At 47.3% G+C, this 7144-nt stretch overlaps 1 pseudogene; it reads left to right on the plus strand.

Moving 5' to 3' along the window:
- The first annotated feature begins 4823 nt into the window (after positions 1 to 4823).
- LOC109759431 (uncharacterized) lies at positions 4824 to 6789 on the plus strand (annotated as a pseudogene).
- Positions 6790 to 7144: the final 355 nt, after the last annotated feature.

A 7144-nucleotide genomic window follows, 5' to 3' on the forward strand; every position in this document is an offset into this window, starting at 1 on the left:
ATTACATACAGAGCAAAATGAGTGTGGATCTCATGAGCACACTGTAGCCATTGAAAGGCCAACTTGAAGGCAAAGAATTACTTCAAATGCAAGGCAGAAGAATGCGAGCAACATATTTGAGAAAGGCTGAACAGTATAGATTCGTTTACCTAGGGGAATTGCTGAAGGCAAAGATTTAGCTCAACCGCCAATGAGTACATCAGTTGCTCCCTTGAAGGTCACCGCCCAGTCAACTCGAGTAATATTTTTATTTGATTGCGAAAAAATGAACGTGCGGTGGCATGATTGGTATGTGTGTGAATCAACTTTTTGAATAATTTTGATCTCCTTGTAACTTATTTGATTGTTTTTTCTTGAAAAGTAACCGGCTACAACCTCAAGCACACGTGGGCTGCAAGACGACCTGGGAACGAAGCAAAGTTACTATAATTTTAGATATATTCATCGAAGCTGGCAAAACGGTGAAGCGGTTCTGTAGTAAAAGCGCATATTCACACAACACAACCCACGATGAAAAACAACACAAAATTCGGTCCTCTCCATTTCCCTCTGCACGCCTTCTCCCAAGCCTCCCCAATATTCCTCCTCCGTCCCCATGCTGTCCGTCATCGACAGAGAGTTTGGTGAGGCACCCATCCCTTTTGTCTAGTCTGGTAGTACAAGTAGTTTGTTCATCTTCATCTTAAATGGTGTTTTGTGGCTTAGTCTCGTCAGGCCACGGGATTTGGTGATACCAATGTGTTTCCTAGGTCGAAGTGGCATCCCTCCTCTTCCTCGGTGGTGGATTCTCTCCGGCTGGATTCGTATCCTCCTCATCGAATGATCTATGCAGTTCTCATTTGGACCTGGAGTTCTTTCAGAGGATCGTGGTCATTCCTCGGTCGCTAATAATGTCCCAATCTTCTTTTTAGGGTCTTTTTGGACTTGGTTTTCATCTTCCTATCCACATAATCTGATACGGCAGCAGACCACAGACTATCATAACTGTGACCACCGGTACAGTGACGCCCTCTTGGAGTTCTCTGGCTACTGGATGGGCTCGTTCTCATCGACTCACTGTCAAGCTTCATCGCTGGCTTAGACATCGAATTCACTGGCTCCTATCGCATGCTCGTCCACAACATCGCGTTGAAAGCTCTGTTCATCGTCTTCCTTCTGGCCACACTCCGCCTACTCTATAGTAAGGTTTGTGAAAGGATCGAGAAGAGGTGTCTAAGGGGGGGTGATTAGACCCTCAACAAGCAAAAGTAGCAATTTTTAAGTCTTCAAGTTGAGGTGGAGTTTTAATACAAGTTTAAGCATTCACAATGCATTTCAAGCAAGCATGTCAAGAGTATATGAGCAGCGGAAAGTAAAGCATGCAAGTTGCAAGAAAGTAAAGGGATGGGATTGGAGTGTGCAAACGCAATTGGAGACACGGAGATTTTTGGCATGGTTCCGATAGGTGGTGCTATCGTACATCCATGTTGATGGAGACTTCAACCCACGAAGGGTAACGGTTGCGTGAGTCCACGGAGGGCTCCACCATGAAGAGTCCACGAAGAAGCAACCTTGTCTATCCCACCATGGCCATCACCCACGAAGGACTTGCCTCACTCGGGTAGATCTTCATGAAGTAGGCGATCTCCTTACCCTTACAGACTTCTTGGTTCAACTCCACAACATGTCGGAGGCTCCCAAGCGACACCTAACCAATTTAGGAGACACCACTCTCCAAAAGGTAATAGATGGATTGTTGATCATGAACTCCTTGCTCTTGTGCTTCAAATGATAGTCTCCCCAACACTCAACTCTCTCTCTCACACACACAGATTTGGCAATGGTGGAAAAATGATTTGAGTGGAAAGCAACTTGGGGAAGGCTAGAGATCAAGATTCTTGTGGTTGGCTTGGAATGTCTTGGTCTAAACACATGAGTAGGTGGTTCTCTCTCAGAAAATGAGTAGTGGAAGTGTAGTCACGTTATGATGGCTCTCTCACAAATGGAGAAGGGGGTGGAGGGGTATATATAGCCCCCACACAAAATCCAACCGTTACACACATTTGACCCAACTCGGTCAGACCGAATAGAAGAACTCGGTGGGACCGAAGCAGTTCAAAATGTGAACGTTAGAAATCTCGATGGGACCGACATGCTCAACTCGGTGGGACCGATGTGCTAGGGTTAGGGCAAACATCAACTCGATGTGACCGATTACCTCAACTCGGTGAGACCGAAGTGGGGTAATGGACAACAGAGCAAATGACAAGCAATCTCGGTGTGACCAGTTTCACTAACTCGGTGAGACCGAAAAACTGAAATACATCACAGTGAGGATGCAAGGCCATCTCGGTGAGACCGAAATACCTATCGGTGAGACCGAACTGATTAGGGTTTGTGGCAATGGCTATGTCAAAGGAACTCGGTGGCGCCGGATAGATCAAATCCGTGGGGCCGAGTTTGACTTTAGGTTTTAGACATATTTGGAAATGAGAAAGTGGTTGAGGGTTTTGGAGCATATCACTAAGCATTTTGAGCAAGTACATCATTAAGCAACACATCATCCCCTTTTAATAGTATTGGCTTTTTCTATGGACTCAATGTGATCTTGGATCACTAAAATAGAAATCTAGAGTCTTGAGCTTTAGCCAATTTTAGTCCTTAGCATTTTGAAGGGGTTCCACATCCACTTGTCCTTGCCAAGCCATTGTTGAACTGATCTGAAATATACTGGATAAAAGTATTAGTCCAACAAGAGATATGTTGACATTAATTACCAAAATCATCCAGGGAGCACTTGTGCTTTCAGTTTGTATCCTCCCCACCTAATAACCACCATGTCTCTATTCTGACTGGATTTGCTATACTCTGCTTCAGATATGTAGTTCTTCCCAGGCACCATGGTTATCCCTATTGTAACACTTTGGATTTTCACTTTTGAAAGATTCCTTTCCAGATATGTCTTCTTTCTTTTTCTTTTGGTGTTCTTGCATTTTATTTGCACTCTTGTGTTTATTTGAGAGTAAGTGTCTTGCCTAGTTACTTGGAATTAGGATTTTGCCTCCAAAACCCTAATTGCCATTTCTGTTATTAAACCCCACAGACCACCATTGCACTACACTACCAATTTTCCTTGCACCACAAATCACCAAATTATTTGTAGACCTTCTCTTACAAATATTTACCATTTCCATCCTCAAATACACACACCCAAGCTAAGTTTTGATCAGAGCATCCATTTAGGGTTTCTGCCAGTCTGTCAGTTTGTGAAGCAAGTACACTGTGCCTTCAACATATGAAGCTGAAATTTTGCGTAGACCAACATACGATCGTATCATGACTATCCACAAACTTTGAGCATAAACCACCCATCACAACTCCCTCCATAATTTTCAAAGTTTGCATCCACCTAACCACTTTATGAAGGAAGTATATTTTCCATCTATACATTTAAGCTCAAATTTGTTATGGTGATTAACCATGACAAAACACCATTGCCACCCAATCCATCACACCATTTGACCACAACAAATTCACAAAGTTTCTGAACAGAAACTCAACTTGTACATGAAGTGCCATCTGCAAGCATCCATTTGCCACCAATGTTTGCATAAATACTCACCATCATATTAAACAGCACCACAACAAAAATCAGCATGTTCGAGCACGCCACATTTAATATATATTTTTAGGCAAACACCACATTTAAATGGCAGATATCAAACACCGTCGGGCAGAAAATTAGTTTGGATGCTCAGCTGAAAACTAGATCAAACCAGGCCCCCACCTAGACCCACTTAGACTCTAATAACCCCACCCAAATGATAACACCCACACGCGTGGCATATTTACACATCGCCCACACGCTTGATCCACCTTAATTCTGTTTTGCACGAATCCTAAAGGAATCCGAGTGCCACGTAGGCATAGCGTGTTGTGTGGGTGTTAGAACACTTACCCACACGACCCGCGGCACGCGGTTTGCCAGTTGCGCTGTGTGGGCGAACTAGTTCTCGCACACACAGTCAGCAACCAGTCCACGCGCGTGTGGGTGGACTGCCCTTCGCCCACACGACACTCGTACGGTGATAGATGGTAACTGCAGTTGCGCGTATGCGGCAACTAGGTGAACACACATGGCAACTATGATTCGTTGGTAGATGGCAACTGCAGTTGCGCGTACGTGACAACCAGGGTAAACACACATTACAACTATGATTAACCATACATGACAACCATGGTTGGACCACACGTGGCAACTAGGTAAACACACATGACAACTATTTGTTTGACCACATGTGGCAAGTACTTGATCGCACACGGCAACTATGGTTTAATTGCACATTGCAACTACCATAAATTAGACATGACAACTATAATTAACCAAAACAGAGAGAGTTCTATGCTTTTACAATTGCATTTGCCATCCCGGATGGCGACTAAAGCGTCATCCCGTGAAAGGGTACCTAACGTAGCTGCGCCAGGACGTGTGGGCATTTTTGCTTCGTGTCACACGCGCAGGGTGGGATGCGTAGTACTTGTTAAGCGTGTGACACGAAGTAGATGCATCCACACGCATGTGTGTGTGCTGCTTCCTTCTTACGCCACACACGGTGTATGGGCGAATATTTAGTATGACACACGTGTGGGCGTTATCAAAACCCTAAGCCTACTCTATCGCCTCGACATACTGTGGCCAGCCAGAAGCCACCCAGGCTTCTAGAAGCCCAACAGAGTTCCTTCCAGTTGTTTGGTATGGTCCCCTAAAAAAACGAAGTTGTTTGGTATGGCCGTATCTCCACCGTCCACAGGCATCAGCAAACGGCCTAAATCCTAAACCTATGGTTTTCGAGTTGGGGATCGGGACTCGGGAGGCCGCCGCATCCTCTCTCAATCCACGCCAATCCCGAGCCACATCTCCGGCCATCTTCCGCCATGTCTTCACCGACGAGGCTTTCCTGGGTCGTGCTGAGGAAGCACGTCCCGGTCTTCGACGCCGAGGAGAAGGAGCAGGAAGACAAGATCATGGCCGAGGCGAGCAACGATTGGGGGAACATCGAGGATGGGTCCTGGATACTGGACCAGTTCTCGCTCGACGCGCACCTCGTGGAGCCGCCGGAGCTCTCCACCTTGTCCGTGCGCGCCAAGATCGAGACGCAGGAGCGCGGCATCGGGTGCGTCCTCGACTCCGTCGTGGAGAACTACCTCGTCATGACTCTGGTGTTCTGCGACAGGTGGTACGGGCTCGTCTACGACGCAGCCAAGAACTCGCTTTCGCTGCTCCCCGCCACCATGGATTCCTTCGCGGGCTACGACTTCGCGTCGAGAGTTGATTCTGTGCCCTTCTTCTTCCTGAGGCAACATGCCGTCCTGCCACGCGACGACGGCTCCTACGATCTGCTCAATCTGGGGTTCCGGTCCGAGAGACGCGACAGAGTGTTGCAGGGGTCGGGCATCATCTTCCGGTGGTCGAGCCATGCCGCTGGCAAGAAGTGGACGAAGCAGGAGGCGCGCTTCAGCCCGCATACCCAGGTGCCGCGCCAGCCGGCGTACAAAGTAGACGCGGCCTTCATTCAAAGGGAAGGTTTTCTGGGCCGATCTCATGCTTGGCGCCATTGTTTGTGACATGCCATCCACCCGTACCACTACCAGCGAAGACGTCGATCACGTGGAGCTGGACTTCATCCACCTTCCCCAGGAGTGCCAAGGCCGTGACTTCTCCCGCAGTTACCCCAAGGATCGTCGGACCATGGGCCCTGTCGGGGACTCCATAAAGCTCATCTCCATCGTCACCATCAGTGGCGACAACCCCCGTGACAACACGCCCCCTGCCGACGTCGTGCTGCGGAGCTGGACCCTGTTGCCAGACCTCCGCTCATGGACGAGAGACCAAGACATGGAGCTGCCCTTGCCCCTGCTCTGGCAGTCGGAGGTCTACAAGCGCGAGAGGCTGCCGCAGGCCATGCCGCAGTGCCCAGTCCTCAAGGCCGACGAGGATGGCATCCTCTACCTCTTGCTGGGAGATTACTACCTGGATTGGGAGAGAAGGGCACGGCTATGCAGGGAGATTGAGTGTGTGATCAGCATCGACATGCGCACAAAGTCTCTCCTGTCCTGCAGCCATCGTCCTATCAAAGATGGCTTGCCAGCGCCAGCGCCGTGGGAAGAAGTCAGGCCTTCCAAAGATTTCCATCCTGACATACCTACCCTGCTTGCTGCCAAGTTCTGCGCGAACCACACTGGATGGTCTGATGGTCCTCTGCACAAGGAAAAGAAGAATCGTCTGATATACTGTAGATGGTAATTTGAGTCTGAATCTACTACTGCTTCTCCTCCCACCTGATGCCATTTGCGCACATTCTGCTAGACTGATGACCAGCGCTTGCTTGATCAACCATAATTTGTGCTTGACTGCATTGTTAAAGGGTGTTCTTCTTTTTGAAAAAATTAGAGGATGTCCTTGATACTTCTTGGTGACTAGTCTAACAATGCCATATTTGCTACTTCTTGCAGGGAAAGAAGGAAGAGCAGCTCAAGTCGCCGTGCTTTCATCAGTGTGGCTCTTGCTTCGATTGTTGTGATTATTTACCTTCAGCTCCGGGGATCTTTATCGATCTTGACTTAACTTGTCCCTGCATTTATCTATGTTATAAGTAGTTAATTAGCTGATAACCTTCTGTGCTTTCTATATGTAGTAGAGTCGGAGTGTGGTGGTTTAAATATGGCAGGGTTGGAAGCTTGGTTGAACTTTTGATGGTGTGGTCTGTTGCTACCTTCACTATATATGTCGTAATGGCTTCGACGTTTTCTCGACGAGATGAAGAACTGAATCCTCTTGTTATGTTTATCATGCTCTGCTGCTGAATGAAGCCTGAGACATTTTACAGAGCTCGTTGTGCCTACATGATGCTGGGAACAAAGAGCAACTAGTGTGCTTGCATCTTTAGAGAGCTCTAGAGACCATTGCTTCTTTTATCTTTTTCTTTTCGAATGTTCAGTTTAAATCTCGAAATCAGAACATTCTTGTGTTTCTACTCTTACATTCTTGCTTTTTCATTTATGCATGGCGACTCTACACATTAGGTGTTTGTGCTAATGCCAAGAGTCTGGTTTTCAGTGCTCTTTTCTTCATCCTTTGATGATGCACTCTTCAGAGGTCTCATGA

The sequence above is a fragment of the Aegilops tauschii genome, chromosome 5, assembly GCF_002575655.3.
Source record: "Aegilops tauschii subsp. strangulata cultivar AL8/78 chromosome 5, Aet v6.0, whole genome shotgun sequence".
Lineage (NCBI taxonomy): Eukaryota > Viridiplantae > Streptophyta > Magnoliopsida > Poales > Poaceae > Aegilops > Aegilops tauschii.